The sequence below is a fragment of the Mauremys reevesii genome, linkage group 5 (assembly GCF_016161935.1).
Source record: "Mauremys reevesii isolate NIE-2019 linkage group 5, ASM1616193v1, whole genome shotgun sequence".
Classification (NCBI taxonomy): Eukaryota; Metazoa; Chordata; order Testudines; family Geoemydidae; genus Mauremys; species Mauremys reevesii.
The window spans coordinates 608,556-624,269 of NC_052627.1; positions in this window are offsets into that span (position 1 = coordinate 608,556).

Consider the following 15,714-nt stretch of genomic DNA (forward strand, 5'->3'; position numbering starts at 1 on the left):
TAAACTGAAGAAGAGACAACTGAGAGGGGACATAACAGTTTTCAAGTACATAAAAGGTTGTTATAAAGAAGGAGAAGAATTGTTCTTCTTAACCTCTGAGGAGATGTAATGGGCTTAAATTGTGGTAAGGGAGGTTTAGGTTGGGCATTCAAAAACATTCCGAAATGTCAGGGTAGCTAAGCACTGGAATAAATTGCCCAGGGAGGTTGTGGAGTCTCCAACATTGGAGATTTTTAAGAGCAGGTTAGACAAACACCTGTCAGGGATACTCTAGATGGTGCTTGGTCCTGCTGTGAGTGCAGGGGACTGGACTAGATGATCTCTTGAAGTCCCTATGAGTCCTATGATTCTATGAATGTTTGAAAAATCTAAATACCTCCAGTCTATGAGGAACTGGGTAGGATGGGACTAGCTGGTGTCTGGGGCTCTCTCACATGGTCATTTACTCTACACTTTGTGGTGAGTATAGGCCTTGCTGGAGCCCTAGGCATAACTAGAAGTGTGAAACAGAGACTGCAAATCAGAGTAGGCCTGGCCTTGGCAAACACTAGGTATTAACCAACACCAAGTAAGCACATTCCAGACCTGAAAGGATGGTACAAAACACACAGATTGATCAAGTAATGATGTAAATATATTCTTAAGAGATGGTACAAGAACACATTAATCCCTTGTAAGATTAGGATGGGATGACAGGAAAATGGATATAGATGTTTTGGTCAAACTAACAGGTACAAGGAGAAGGGTGGTAACTAGCCATGTCAGGAGTGTGATACCTAACTTGTTTGTATCAATGTATAGAAGGAGAAGTAATAGGTGGGGCATCTTTGGCCAGCCAAGGGAACACCAGCACTCTGGTACACTGACTAAGCTGGTACCATTGTCACAGGCTGTGATGTTATTGATATAATCTGGTACCATAGAGAACAGGATTGTATGGGCACCAAATCTTATGTAAAGGGGGTCATATAAGGTGTCTAAGACCAGGTTATGGGTTGCTGGTTATGATTATGCTGTCTGTATGTCTGTATCATTTTTAGTTGAAGTTATGAGTATTGGCTTGTAGCAGGGTGGACTCCCTGCTCCGGGGTTTTTAAGGGGTTTAAAAGTGGCCTAGCAGGGCTTGAGAGCTGCTGCTCCAAAAAGCTGGGCTGATTGAGGAAGTGGCTGCAGCTGGGGGCCACGCCCCAAACTGAGAAGCAGGCCTTATAAGAAGGCAGGGAAGCCAGGAGCCAGACAGTCTCTCTCTGGCTATAGAGAGAGATGGGCCTGGCTGCTTAGGAGCTTGAGACTAGATACCTGAGTGCAGCAGGGCTGGGGAAGGCTGGGGAGCTCCAGCCTAGAAAGCCCCAGGCTGCGGCCTAGCAGTGGGCCAATAGGTACTGTGGGTTGCAGAGGGAGGCCCAGGGGTAGGCCAAGGCAGCAGGTCCAAACCCCTTTGCCTGTGATGAGTAGGCTGATACTGCAGTCTGCCCCAGAGTGTGGGGCTAGACAATGACTGGCAGTAGCCAATACTGAGGCAAGGTAGGGATAGAGGGTGGGGGTTCCCTGAGGGAGAAGGGGAGACCCAGAGAGAAAGGGGTTGCTGCTAGGGGGCAGCGCCCCATGTAAAAGGGCACCGGGTCCAGGGAGGGACACAGGGGGGCCTACGAACAGGTGGATCACCGGCCTGCAGAGGGTGCTCCAGGGCTGGACTGAGCTAAATTCGCAGAGCAACCAGCAGGAGGCGCCGCAGGGGTGAGTCGACCCAATTACATGGCTCTATACTGTCTGTATTTCAAATTTGTGCTGTGCTTCTGGATGACACTCCAGACAAGTTGGTGTTAGCTCTGTCTAGCCTGCTTGATGGCCCATTAAGGACCATCAGATACACAATTGACCCATGGAGAGAAGGCAGATATGCCTTGTAACTCAGCAAAGTATGCAGGGACTTGCCCATGTGACTCCGGACTCCATTTTGCTGTAATTTTCCACAATAAGAACAAAGAAGTGATCTTACACCTGGAAAAGCCTATAAAAGGCTGATGCCTCATCTCCATCTGGTCTTCAATTCTGCTTATTACTTCTGGAGGGACTTTGCTACAAACTGAAGCTCTGAACAAAGGACTGAATGACCCATCCCAGCGGGGAATGTACTCCAGAGACTTGATTTGAACCTGCAGTTTACTCCATCACTGCTACAAGCCTGAGCTAAGAACTTTGCCATTACTGTATGTAATTAATTCCATTTAACCAGTTCTAGCTCTCATCTCTATCTTTTTCCTTTTATGAATAAACCTTTAGATTTTAGATACTAAAGGATTGGCAACAGCGTGTTTTGTGGGTAAGATCTGATGTGTATATTGACCTGGGTCTTGATTCTTTGGGATCAAGAAAACTGTTTTCTTTTATTGGGGTGTTGGTTTCCCTAACCATTCATCCCCAGGACGAGTGGGACTGGTAGTGATACTGGGAAACTGGGGTGTCTAAGGGAATTGCTTGTGTGACTTGTGGTTAGCCAGTGGGGTGAAACAAAAGTCCTCTTTGTCTGGCTGGTTTAGTTTGCCTTAGAGGTGGAAAAACCCCAGCCTTGGGTTGTAACTGCCCTGTTTGAGCAATTGGTCCTGATTTGGCACTCACAGTTGGGTCCTGCCAGAACCGCATCATCACACAGGCATACATGTGTTAGTGCACCTGTAGCGCCTATGGGGCACTAGTGCCATGCTTTGATGACAATAAACCTGGCTGAGTAACTTTGCCATTGAACCGAGCCTGTGGTCTTTCTTATAAATAACACTGAGGTCTGCTGAATCAGCAAACTGAGTCCTCTGGTCATGCAGCTAACACCAGAGGTTCAAGAACAGCAGCACTGAGCAGCTGTAACAACTTGGTAGTAGTAACAACATTTTTCAGCGCTTAAAAACATTGAGCAGTAGGGAGCTTTCCTGGCACATCCCAGCACATCACAGTAAAATTCCCAAACCCACCTTTCCCTGCTGCCCTTTGCATCCACCTAGAAGAAAGAGAAACAAAAGAAAAATCAGATTCTGTTCTGGACTGGGGAGTGTTTGACAAACAAAACAACAGACTCTTTCCTCCTTTGTCCTCTCTCACAAGTCATCCTTTATAATGTGTCTTGGAAATAATTCTGTTTACACAAACAATAGGTTATATATTAAACTGATTAAAAACTGGCAGTGATAGATCTCAAAATGTATTAGTTAATGGGGAATCATCACAGAATGGGGTGTTTCTAATGGGGTGTCACAGGAATCTGTCCTTGGACCAGTAATTTTCTGTGTCTTTATCAATGACATGGAAGAAAACAAAATCATTGATAATATTTGTAGATGTCTCAAACTGATGGAGAGGTAAATAATGATGTGGCCAAGTCATTTATACAGGCTGTACCTATTGGGTTACGGGAAGTGCTTCTGCCCGCCCACTGCTAAAGACTTCCACCCCCAGCCTAAGGGAAGGATCTACAGGACCAGAAAACCCAACTGAGTTTGGGGGACAACTAATAAAAGAACAGGGACAGGAGTGTGGTCACAGGGTCAAAAGAAGGGAGCCTGACAGGGATTTTTAATTTTTTTTCAAATTGATATCTCATAGAGCTGGAAGGGACCCCTTAAGGTCATTGAGTCTAGTCCCCTGCCTTCACTAGCAGGACCAAGTACTGATATTGCCCCAGATCCCTAACTGGCTCCCTCAAGGATTAAACTCACAATGCTGGATTTAGCAGGCCAATGCTAACCACTGAGCTAGCCCTCTCCCCTATTATACAGGCTGCAGCAGGGTGGTCCCCTGCTCCTGCCCTGAAGGGCTTAAAATAGGCCAGAAGAGGGCTGTGGCTGGGGCAAGAAGCCTGGGCTGACTGGGGAAAGTAGGCTCAGCTGTGGCCAAGCCCCAATCAGGCCCAGCTGGCCCCTATAACAGGGAGTGAGCCAAGACCCCAGTCACTCTCCCTCTGCCTGTAGAGAGAGATGGGCCTGGCTGCAGGGAGCTGGACACAGGGTACCTGAGTGGAGCAGGGCTGGGGAAAGGCTGAGGAGCTGGGGAGCTCCAGCCTGGAAAGCCCCAGGCTGCGGCCTAGCATTGGGCTAATAGGTACTGGAGGTTGCAGAGGGCAGCCCAGGGGTAGGCAAAGGCAGCAGGTCCAAACCCAACCTTGCCAATGCTGAGTGGCTGATACTGCAGTCTGCCCCAGGGTGTAGACAATGACTGGTAGTATCCATATACCGAGGCGAGATGGGGATAGAGGGTGGGGGGTTCCCTGGGAGGGGAGACCCAGAGAGAAAGGGTTCAGAGTAGCAGCCGTGTTAGTCTGTATCCGCAAAAAGAACAGGAGTACTTGTGGCACCTTAAACACTAACAAATTTATTTTAGCATGAGCTTTCGTGGGCTACAGCTCACTTCTTCGGCTGCATAGAATGGAACACACAGACGGGATATTTATACATACAGAGAACATGAAAAGCTGGAAGTATGCATACCAACAGGAAGAGTCTAATCAATTGAGATGAGCTATCGTTAGCAGGAGGAAAAAAAACTTTTTGAAGTGATAATTAAGATGGCCCATAGAAGGTGTGAGGAGAACTTAACATAGGGAAATAGATTCAATTAGTGTAATGACCCAACCATTCCCAGTCTCTGTTTAGGCCAGTGTTAATTGTATCTAATTTGCATATTAATTCGAGTTCAGCAGTTTCTCTTTGGAGTCTGTTTTTGAAGTTTTTTTGTTGCAAAATTGCCACCTTCAAGTCTGTCACTGAGTGGTTAGAGAGGTTGAAGTGTTCTCCCACTGGTTTTTGAATGTTATGATTCCTGATGTCAGATTTGTGTCCATTTATTCTTTTGCGTAGAGACTGTCCGGTTTGGCCAATGTACATGGCAGAGGGGCATTGCTGGCACATGATGGCATATATCACGTTGGTAGATGTGCAGGTGTACGAGCCCCTGATGGCGTGTCTGATGTGATTAGGTCCTATGATGGTGTCACTTGAATGGATATGTGGACAGAGCTGGCATCGGGCTTTGTTGCAAGGATAGGTTCCTGGGTTAGTGTTTATGTTGTATGTATCCGAAGAAGTGAGCTGTAGCTCACGAAAGCTCATGCTAGAGAGAAAGGGGTTACTGCTTGGGGGCATCACCCCAGGTAAAAGGGCACCGGGTCCAGAGAGGGACACGGGCCAGAGGACAGGTGGATCACCAGCCTGCAGAGGGTGCTCTGGAGCTGAAATGAGCTAATTCCCAGAACAGGCCAGCAGGAGGTGCTGCAGGGATGAGTCCACTCCTCTACACAGGCTGATCTAGATCATGTGATAAGGTGGGCTCATATGAATAACATTTGTTTTAATACAGCTAACTGCAAGATCAAAAAACAAAGAATGCAGGTCATGTTTACAGAATGGGGGACTGTATCATAGAAAGCCATGACTCTGACAAACACTTGGGTTGTGGTGAACACCCCAACAGAAAGTGAGCTCCTAGTGTGATGCTGTAGCTAAGGGGGCCAGTTTGATCTTTGGATGTATGAGCAGGGGAATATCGAGTTGGAGCAGGGAGGTGGCTTTACCTCCATATGTTGCAATGGTCCATATGTTGCAAGTTGCAATGGTCTATTTTTGCCATGGGGGATCTGTAGTCATGTGGTGGTCTACATGACAGTGCATTACAGCTGGTCCTCTGGTACTAGTGCACTCTGACCCTGCTGTGCTCAGTATTACCTGGAGTGTTATGATCTAAGGTTTACGGGTAAGTGCTGTAGACATTCTGGGAGGGTTCAAGGCAGCCCTGGACAACTGTAACTCTGTGTTTAAATTGCCAAAAAGTTTATCTCCCTTGTTTTTTCAAGCAGTGCTCATAGTGAGATGGGCATCACTGGGGGGATGGACCCAGGGGATTCCTGGGCACACCTCTCCACCACTCAGCTACAAGCTCCCACTGCCCCCTTATCACTCTGTGACTCTAGTAAGCTGGGAGCCGCCATGGGGAGGTGGTGGGGTTGTGAGGAGTGCCCATGGCGGCTCCCAGCTTACTAGAGTCACATGCCTTGAACCCTCCCGGAATGTCTACAGCACTTACCCGTAAACCTTTAACAGCTCACAGCCTTAACTCTGCCCTCTTTGAGCAATGCCCTAATTAATTAGATCATAACACCATAGCATGTAAATCTTACATCTCTGCCCAGAAAACTGATAATTCAATGAAAAAAACCAACCACATAACACCCAGAAGATCATGATATGATAGGGTCTAACCAGCACAGATTCTGCAAAGGCGAATTGTGTCTCACTGATGCCTTCAGATTTTTTGAATGTTTCAGTAAAGTGCTGTAGATGATTGTAGCGGGCCGGTGTGGCTCCCCTCCTCCCCGGAGAGGGTTGAGCCCCGGATACAGGAAGGGGCGGGGCTCCAGCGTGGTGAGCCCGCCCCTCAGAGGGTCAGGCGCCGACCCGGAAGAATAAAAGCCGGGCTTCCCAGCTCAGTCAGCTCTCAGCCACCGGAGAGAGCAGACCTGCCTGAGGGAGCTCCTACCGAAGGAACCACGGGAGCCCCGAGCGACTGCCTGAACTGGACGGAGAGCACCCTACCTCGCTCCTGGGAAGACCAGCCGGAGCTCCCCCGCGCCACCTACGACGAGGAGCCCGGGGGAGCGCCCCAGCTGTCGTGCTGTTACCCCGAGGAGCCCCCGGTTTGGCCGGACTTTCCTACAAGCCTACCAGACCTACCTCCCAGCCCGGGCGGGGACGAGCCCATGCAGTGGGACTTCCCGGGGCCAAACGCCGTGGACCAGGTAGGGCAAGAGGGGGATAGTGGAAGTGGCCCGGGGGCAGCTGACCTCAGTCAGGCTGCTGACCAGACTGAACCTATGTCAGTGTGTTGCGGTCAGGATCCCCACTGACCGCCAGCGGTCACGACCGCTGCCTAGGGCCCCGGGCCGGGACACAGTGGAGTGGGTGGGCCTGTGTCCCCCCTGCCACCCCACTCACGGGTGGCAGCCGTCCCCCTCTACCTACTGGCTCAGCCTGCCACAAGAGGCCTGAGCCCCTGTACTGTTTGCTACTGGCTCAGCCTGCCACAAGAGGCCTGAGCCCCTGTACTGTTTGCTACTGGCTCAGCCTGCCACAAGAGGCCTGAGCCCCTGTACTGTTTGCTACTGGCTCAGCCTGCCAAGAGGCCTGAGCCCCTGTACTGTGTGCTACTGGCTCAGCCTGCCACAAGAGGCCTGAGCCCTTGTACTGTTTGCTACTGGCTCAGCCTGCCACAAGAGGCCTGAGCCCCTGTACTGTTTGCTACTGGCTCAGCCTGCCACAAGAGGCCTGAGCCCCTGTACTGTTTGCTACTGGCTCAGCCTGCCACAAGAGGCCTGAGCCCGTGTACTGTTGCTCCTGGCTCAGCCTGCCACAAGAGGCCTGAGCCCGTGGACTCGTTGCTACTGGCTCAGCCTGCCACAAGAGGCCTGAGCCCTTGTACTGTTTGCTACTGGCTCAGCCTGCCACAAGAGGCCTGAGCCCTTGTACTGTTTGCTACTGGCTCAGCCTGCCACAAGAGGCCTGAGCCCTTGTACTGTTTGCTACTGGCTCAGCCTGCCACAAGAGGCCTGAGCCCTTATACTGTTTGCTACTGGCTCAGCCTGCCACAAGAGGCCTGAGCCCTTATACTGTTTGCTACTGGCAGCCTGCCACAAGAGGCCTGCCCTTATACTGGTTGTCGCCCAGCCCCTGATCCAGAGGGCCTGGGCCTTTGCCAGACTGTTAGTATTGCTTATAGCTCAGCCTGACAGCCAAAGGACTGAGCCCCAACTGACTCTGTCTTCATTTACCTCGCCTTAAAGGGACAGGACAGAGCACCCCCTGTGAGACCAGCGGGCCGGTGTGGCTCCCCTCAGAGGGTTGAGCCCCGGACCCGCCTGTTACAAGTGGCACCTGACCAGGGACGTTTAGATCCCTTGCCCCTGTGAGAAGGGGCCGGTGAGAGGGCGGCGGACCGCCCCTCTGAGCCAGGAAGATGGAGACTGACCGGCTGTTCCAGCTGCTGGTGGAAAGCCAGGAGCGGCAACAGGCAGCTCAGCTCCTGCAGCAGCAGCAGCAGCATGCCGCCCAGCTGGAACAGCAGCGGCAGCGAGACGCGGCCCAGCTGCAGCAGCAGCAACAGCAACAGGTAGCTCAGCTAGAGCAGCAACAGCAGCTGGTGCAGCAGCTTGGGATCCAGCTGCAGCAGCTCCTCGGGCCCGCCCCCCGCCCCGCTGAATGGCCCGCAGGGGAGGGCACGGGGGGGGGTCCGCGTCTGGCGACCCCCCTGCGTCTGACCAAGATGGGCCCAGAGGACGACCCGGAGGCCTTCTTGGTCACTTTCGAGCGGGTGGCCCTCGTGGCGGGGTGGGCAAGAGACCAGTGGGCCACCTTGCTGGCCCCCTATTTGACCGGGACGGCCCAAGCAGCCTACCGGGGGCTGGCGACCGAAGAAGCCCGCGACTACGACCGCGTGAAGGCTGCAGTCCTAGACGCTTTGGACATTAGCCCGGAGACGTTTAGGCAGCGGTTCAGGCGACATACCTACCCGGCGGGAGCCCGTCCCCGGATGGTGGCCCAGACCCTGAAGGAGGCCTGCCGTAGGTGGCTGCAGCCAGACGTCAGGACGGCAGAGGAGGTCACCGAGCAGGTGGTGTTGGAGCAGTTTGTTCACACCCTGCCGGCCAAAGGCCGGGCCTGGGTACTCCGCCACCGACCGACGACCTTAGCGGACGCCGTCGCACTCATGGAGGGTTTCCTGGCTGCTGAAGCCTCGATAGGGCCCACCTTCCGGCCACCTACCTCGGGGCCCGAACGACCCCGGGATGAGAAAAGGGCGTCGAACATGCCCCACCCACGAGGCCCAGACCACGGGCCGGGACCCCGACAGGAAACCCCGACTCCACGCTGGGAAGCAGCTCCCCGGCTGACTACCCCGGCCTTCACCCAGGGAGCGCCCAAGGTCCGGCGGAGCCCCCCCCGAAGTACCAGAACAAGCCTTCCCCGGAGTGGACGCCCTGAGCTCGGTCCCTGCTTTAGATGTGGGAAAGCAGGCCATGTACAACGAGACTGTCCCGAGATGGATTGCAGTTTCGGGCAGGTTTACGTAGGGGCCGGCCGGGCCCGCCGGGCGGAGGCCCCCAAGCTGATAATCCCGGTAACGGTTGAGAACCAGACCACACAGGCCCTGATCGATTCGGGGTGCGGCCAGACGTTGGTCCGCCAAACTCTGGGACCACCGGCCGACCCCCGTCTGACGCCGATACAATTACAGTGCATCCATGGGGATGTCCGACCTTACCCGAGTGCCTGGGCCCAGCTAACGGTGGGAGGCATTACCCGGCGGGTAATCGTCGGCCTGGCCCCCGGCCTGGCCTATCCGGTAATTCTGGGGCGAGATTGGCCCTCATTTGAAGAGGTCCTTCGGGCAACGCCGGGGTTGGCTGCTGAACCCCGGGGACCTCCGCCTGAGGCGGGGCAGACTGATGAGGAGACTGAGGGAGAAGACCAAGAACGTCAGGGGCCGCCGGGGCCATCTCCCACAGAACCTCGCTTCGATACGGACTTTTGCCGCGACCAACGGTCGGACCCGACACTTAGCCGAGCCTCGACCAACTTGCGGCCGTCGACGGCTCCATAGTGGACTCTTGTCGGGCCACGCAGTGGCCCCATTTCGAGTTGCGACGGGATCGGCTCTACCGCATCGACCGAGACCCGCGCACCCGGGAACCTGTGACGCAATTGCTGGTACCCCGTTGTCACCGCAGGGCCGTGATGCAGTTGGCCCACGATGTGCCCGCCGCCGGGCATCTGGGGCAAGAAAAGACCCTCGCCCGAATCCTGGCGCGGTTCTTTTGGCCCGGTATCCATCAAGAGGTGAAGCAATATTGTACCTCCTGTCCCGAGTGTCAGCTGGCCGCACCGCCTCGGGTATCCAGGGCCCCCTTAGTCCCTATGCCAGTCATCGAGACCCCCTTTGAGCGGGTCGCCATGGACCTGATAGGTCCACTTCCCCGAAGCGCGGCCGGCTTCCAGTATGTCCTCGTCCTCGTGGACTACGCCTCCCGCTTCCCCGAGGCCGTTCCCCTGCGGAGCATCACCGCCCGGACCATTGCGGGGGAACTGATGAAGATTTTTTCCCGAGTAGGGTTGCCTAGGGAGATCCTAACGGACCAGGGCACTAACTTCACGTCCCGGCTGCTCCAACAGGTCTGCAAGCTCCTGGGGGTGCAACAGCTGCGTACGTCAGTATACCACCCGCAGACCGACGGGTTGGTAGAGCGGTTTAACCGCACCCTTAAGGACATGCTAAGAAAATTTCCCCCCGAGGAGTTGCGGCACTGGGACCAGTTCCTACCGCCCCTGCTGCTAGCCATCCGGGAGGTTCCGCAAGCCTCAACCAAGTTCTCCCCCTTTGAACTGTTGTACGGGCGGAGACCCCGCGGACTTCTAGATTTGATGCGGGAAACGTGGGAGGAGTCGGCCTCCCCAACCCAAGGCCTCCTCCAGTATGTCCACCAATTACGGGAATACCTAACTCAGGCCGGGACAGTAGCCCGGGAGAATTTGCGGGCAGCCCAGGCGAAGCAGGAGCGGAACTATAACCAGGAGGCCCGAGCCCGGAGGTTCGCTCCTGGGGACCGGGTCCTGCTGCTTCTACCCTCCAGCGAGTCGAAGCTGTTGGCCCGTTGGCAGGGGCCCTATGAGGTGGTGCGGCAAGTGGGACCCGTGACATACGAAATCCGCCAACCCGACCGACGGAAGAAACTCCAGGTCTACCACATCAACCTGCTAAAGCCATGGTGTGACCGAGAGGGCCTACTGATCGACCCTTGCCCGCCTGAGCCCGAACTGGGCCCGGACACCGCCGAGACAAGGGCTGTGGAGGAACCCCCGATAGGCCCCTCGCTCACAGCAGAGCAGCGTAAGCAGGCTACATGTCTCCTGCAGGCTTTCCGAAAAACTTTCACGGCCGTCCCGGGGTATACCACCCGGGCCTGTCACACGATTCTGACCGAGCCAGGGAAAACGATCAGGGAGACCACCCGGCCTTTGCCTTACCGGATGCGGCAGGAGGTAGAAGAAGAGGTCCGAACCATGTTGGCCTTGGGAGTCATCGAGCCTTCCTGCAGTGAATGGCGCAGCCCGGTGGTGCTGGTCCCCAAACCGGACGGTACGCGCCGATTTTGTATAGACTTCCGTCGGGTAAACGCCATTTCGCGGTTTGACGCCTATCCGATGCCCAGGGTGGACGAACTCCTGGGCCGCCTGGGGGAAGCCCAATTTATTACCACCCTGGACCTGAGCAAAGGGTATTGGCAGATCCCACTCGACGAAGCGTCCAAAGAGAAAACGGCCTTTGCTACCCCCTCAGGCCTTTATCAATTTAATCGAATGCCGTTCGGCCTCCATGGGGCCCCCGCGACCTTCCAGCGGTTGATGGACCACCTCTTGCGGCCCCACCAGGAGTATGCGGCCGCCTACTTGGATGACGTGGTAATCTACAGCCGCCACTGGGAAGATCACCTCAACCGGGTCGCCGCGGTCCTACGAACCTTGCGAGAGGCAGGGTTGACCGCCAACCCTAAGAAATGTAGGATCGCATGGCAGGAGACCACCTATCTGGGCTACACGGTGGGAGGAGGACAAATCAGACCCCTGGTAGGCAAGGTACAGGCCCTTGCGGACTGCCCCACACCCACGACGAAGCGCCGCGCGGCAGTTCCTGGGGCTCGCCGGGTATTATCGGCGGTTTATTCCGCAATTCGCCTCAATTGCCGCACCCCTGACTGAGCTCCTCACGAAAAATAGCCCCCGACAGGTGCGCTGGACGGCCGAATGCGAGGTGGCCTTCCAGACCCTGAAGGACCGCCTTTGCCAGGAACCAGTCCTGTACAGCCCGGACTTCGACAAGCCGTTTATTCTACAGACAGACGCGTCTAAGACCGGCGTAGGGGCGGTCCTGTCGCAAGAAGCGGAAGGGGGGGACCATCCAGTGATATACCTCAGCCGGAAACTATTCCCCCGCGAGCGGAACTATTCCGTGGTCGAGAAAGAAGCCCTAGCGGTGAAGTGGGCCTGTGATGCCCTCCGTTTCTTCCTCCTAGGCGCCCCCTTCACCCTCGTCACGGACCATGCACCCCTCCAATGGTTGATGAGGATGAAGGATAATAACCCCCGGATCATGCGATGGTACCTAGCCCTACAGCCCTATGCCTTTACCATCCGGCATCGGGCGGGCAAGGACCACGCAAATGCCGACTTCCTGTCCCGCCTGGAGGAGATGGAAGGACCTGGCCCCAAGGTATGGGAGCCAGGCTTGAGGGGGGGGGAATGTAGCGGGCCGGTGTGGCTCCCCTCCTCCCCGGAGAGGGTTGAGCCCCGGATACAGGAAGGGGCGGGGCTCCAGCGTGGTGAGCCCGCCCCTCAGAGGGTCAGGCGCCGACCCGGAAGAATAAAAGCCGGGCTTCCCAGCTCAGTCAGCTCTCAGCCACCGGAGAGAGCAGACCTGCCTGAGGGAGCTCCTACCGAAGGAACCACGGGAGCCCCGAGCGACTGCCTGAACTGGACGGAGAGCACCCTACCTCGCTCCTGGGAAGACCAGCCGGAGCTCCCCCGCGCCACCTACGACGAGGAGCCCGGGGGAGCGCCCCAGCTGTCGTGCTGTTACCCCGAGGAGCCCCCGGTTTGGCCGGACTTTCCTACAAGCCTACCAGACCTACCTCCCAGCCCGGGCGGGGACGAGCCCATGCAGTGGGACTTCCCGGGGCCAAACGCCGTGGACCAGGTAGGGCAAGAGGGGGATAGTGGAAGTGGCCCGGGGGCAGCTGACCTCAGTCAGGCTGCTGACCAGACTGAACCTATGTCAGTGTGTTGCGGTCAGGATCCCCACTGACCGCCAGCGGTCACGACCGCTGCCTAGGGCCCCGGGCCGGGACACAGTGGAGTGGGTGGGCCTGTGTCCCCCCTGCCACCCCACTCACGGGTGGCAGCCGTCCCCCTCTACCTACTGGCTCAGCCTGCCACAAGAGGCCTGGGCCCTTATACTCTACCTACTGGCTCAGCCTGCCACAAGAGGCCTGAGCCCTTATACTGTTTGCTACTGGCTCAGCCTGCCACAAGAGGCCTGAGCCCCTGTACTGTTTGCTACTGGCTCAGCCTGCCACAAGAGGCCTGAGCCCATGTACTGTTTGCTACTGGCTCAGCCTGCCACAAGAGGCCTGAGCCCCTGTACTGTTTGCTACTGGCTCAGCCTGCCACAAGAGGCCTGAGCCCTTGTACTGTTTGCTACTGGCTCAGCCTGCCACAAGAGGCCTGAGCCCCTGTACTGTTTGCTACTGGCTCAGCCTGCCACAAGAGGCCTGAGCCCCTGTACTGTTTGCTACTGGCTCAGCCTGCCACAAGAGGCCTGAGCCCTTGTACTGTTTGCTACTGGCTCAGCCTGCCACAAGAGGCCTGAGCCCTTGTACTGTTTGCTACTGGCTCAGCCTGCCACAAGAGGCCTGAGCCCTTGTACTGTTTGCTACTGGCTCAGCCTGCCACAAGAGGCCTGAGCCCCTGTACTGTTTGCTACTGGCTCAGCCTGCCACAAGAGGCCTGAGCCCCTGTACTGTTTGCTACTGGCTCAGCCTGCCACAAGAGGCCTGAGCCCTTATACTGTTTGCTACTGGCTCAGCCTGCCACAAGAGGCCTGAGCCCCTGTACTGTTTGCTACTGGCAGCCTGCCACAAGAGGCCTGCCCTTATACTGGTTGTCGCCCAGCCCCTGATCCAGAGGGCCTGGGCCTTTGCCAGACTGTTAGTATTGCTTATAGCTCAGCCTGACAGCCAAAGGACTGAGCCCCAACTGACTCTGTCTTCATTTACCTCGCCTTAAAGGGACAGGACAGAGCACCCCCGGTGAGACCAGCGGGCCGGTGTGGCTCCCCTCCTCCCCTCAGAGGGTTGAGCCCCGGACCCGCCTGTTACAATGATAAAGGAGAATGTTAACATTTATTTAACCTTCCAAAAGGCCTTTGACAAGATCCCATATAATCAGCTACTAGAGAAGTCATAGGATGAGAGAGAGATTATTGTCATGGAGCAAAAACTCACTGAGACAGAAAATAAAGAGTAGAATCATAGAATCTCAGGGTTGGAAGGGACCTCAGGAGGTATCTAGTCCAACCCCCTGCTCAAAGCAGGACCAAACCCAACTAAATCATCCCAGCCAGGGCTTTGTCAAGCCTGACCTTAAAAACCTCTAAGGAAGGAGATTCCACCACCTCCCTAGGTAACCCATTCCAGTGCTTCACCATCCTACTAGTGAAATATTAGAGTAGGATTAAACTGTCAGTTTTCCTCAGTGACAAAGATTAACAGCAGGAAACTGCTCCTGCCCTGAGGGGTTTAAAAGTGGCCTGGCAGGGCTTGAGAGCTACTGCTCTAAAAGCTGGGCTGATTGAGGGAGTGGCTGCAGGTGAGGCCACGCCCCAAACTGAGCCACAGCTGGCCCCTATAAAAGGCCAGGGAGGCCAGAGGCCCAGACAGTCTCTCTCTGCCTTCAGAGAGAGAAGGGCCTAGCTGCAAGGGGCTAAAGACTGGATACCTGAGTGAAGCAGGGCTGGGGAAAGGCAGAGGGGCTGGGGAGCTCCAGCCTAGAAAGCCCCAGGCTGCGGCCTAGCAGTGGGCCAACAGGTACTAGGGGTTGCAGAGGGAGGCCCAGGGGTAGGCCAAAGCAGCAGGTCCAAACCCCTTTGCCTGTGATGAGTTGGCTGATACTGCAGTCTGCCCCAGAGTGTGGGGCTAGACAATGACTGGCAGTAGCCAATACTGAGGCAAGGTGGGGATAGAGGGTGAGGGTTCCCTGGGGAGGGGAGACTCTAAGAGAAAGGGGTTACTGCTGGGGGCAGCACCTCATGTAAAAGGACACCGGGGTCCAGGGAGGGACACGGGGGCCTGAAGACAGGCGGATCACCAGCCTGCGGAGGGCGCTCCATTGCCTGGAACAGAGCTAATTCCCAGAGTCACCAGCAGGAGGCGCTGCAGGGGTGAGTCTGACCTGTTTACAGGCCCCCTCAATGATTGAACTCAGTACCCTGGGTTTAGCAGGCTAATGCTCAAACCACTGAACTATCCCTCCCTCCTAATGGGGCTTATAATGGCCTAAAATAATATATATATATATATATAGTCTGTTAAAAGCGTTCATATTTATCTTCTTCTCCCTCCATACTCTGCCCCCCCCCACTGTCCATTGGCTGGCAGAGAGAGAAATTACAGCTCTACCCAGTGAATCAAGCATCCTGCCCAGGCCCTGATGGTTGGAACTTTAGAGTCAATGGAGTGCCCCATTGTAGTGGGAATATTTACACTGGATTGTTGATTTGTACCTTGTGATGAATGTCCTCTGTTGTGTTACTGATATTGTGAATTATTGGGTCTAGGGATGTATGATCAAGTCCATATTTGGGAGTAGGAGCCTCTTCACAGATACGAATGACATGACTTGCCATCTCCTGTTTCTCAGCCACTCGGTCTCTGATGTTCTCTCTCTCTGCAGGTAAGTGAACATTGGGTTATTGACACCATGTCTCCTGCTGTGAAGAATTCCTGTCCCGTGTCGCCCATCCCCCCTCCGCAGCTGACCAGTTGCAGGAACGTCTCTCTCTAGATTCCATCACCTGCACCTCAGTTACAAACCTCCCCTCCCCACAGAACCACCCACTCTGAGAGCCACT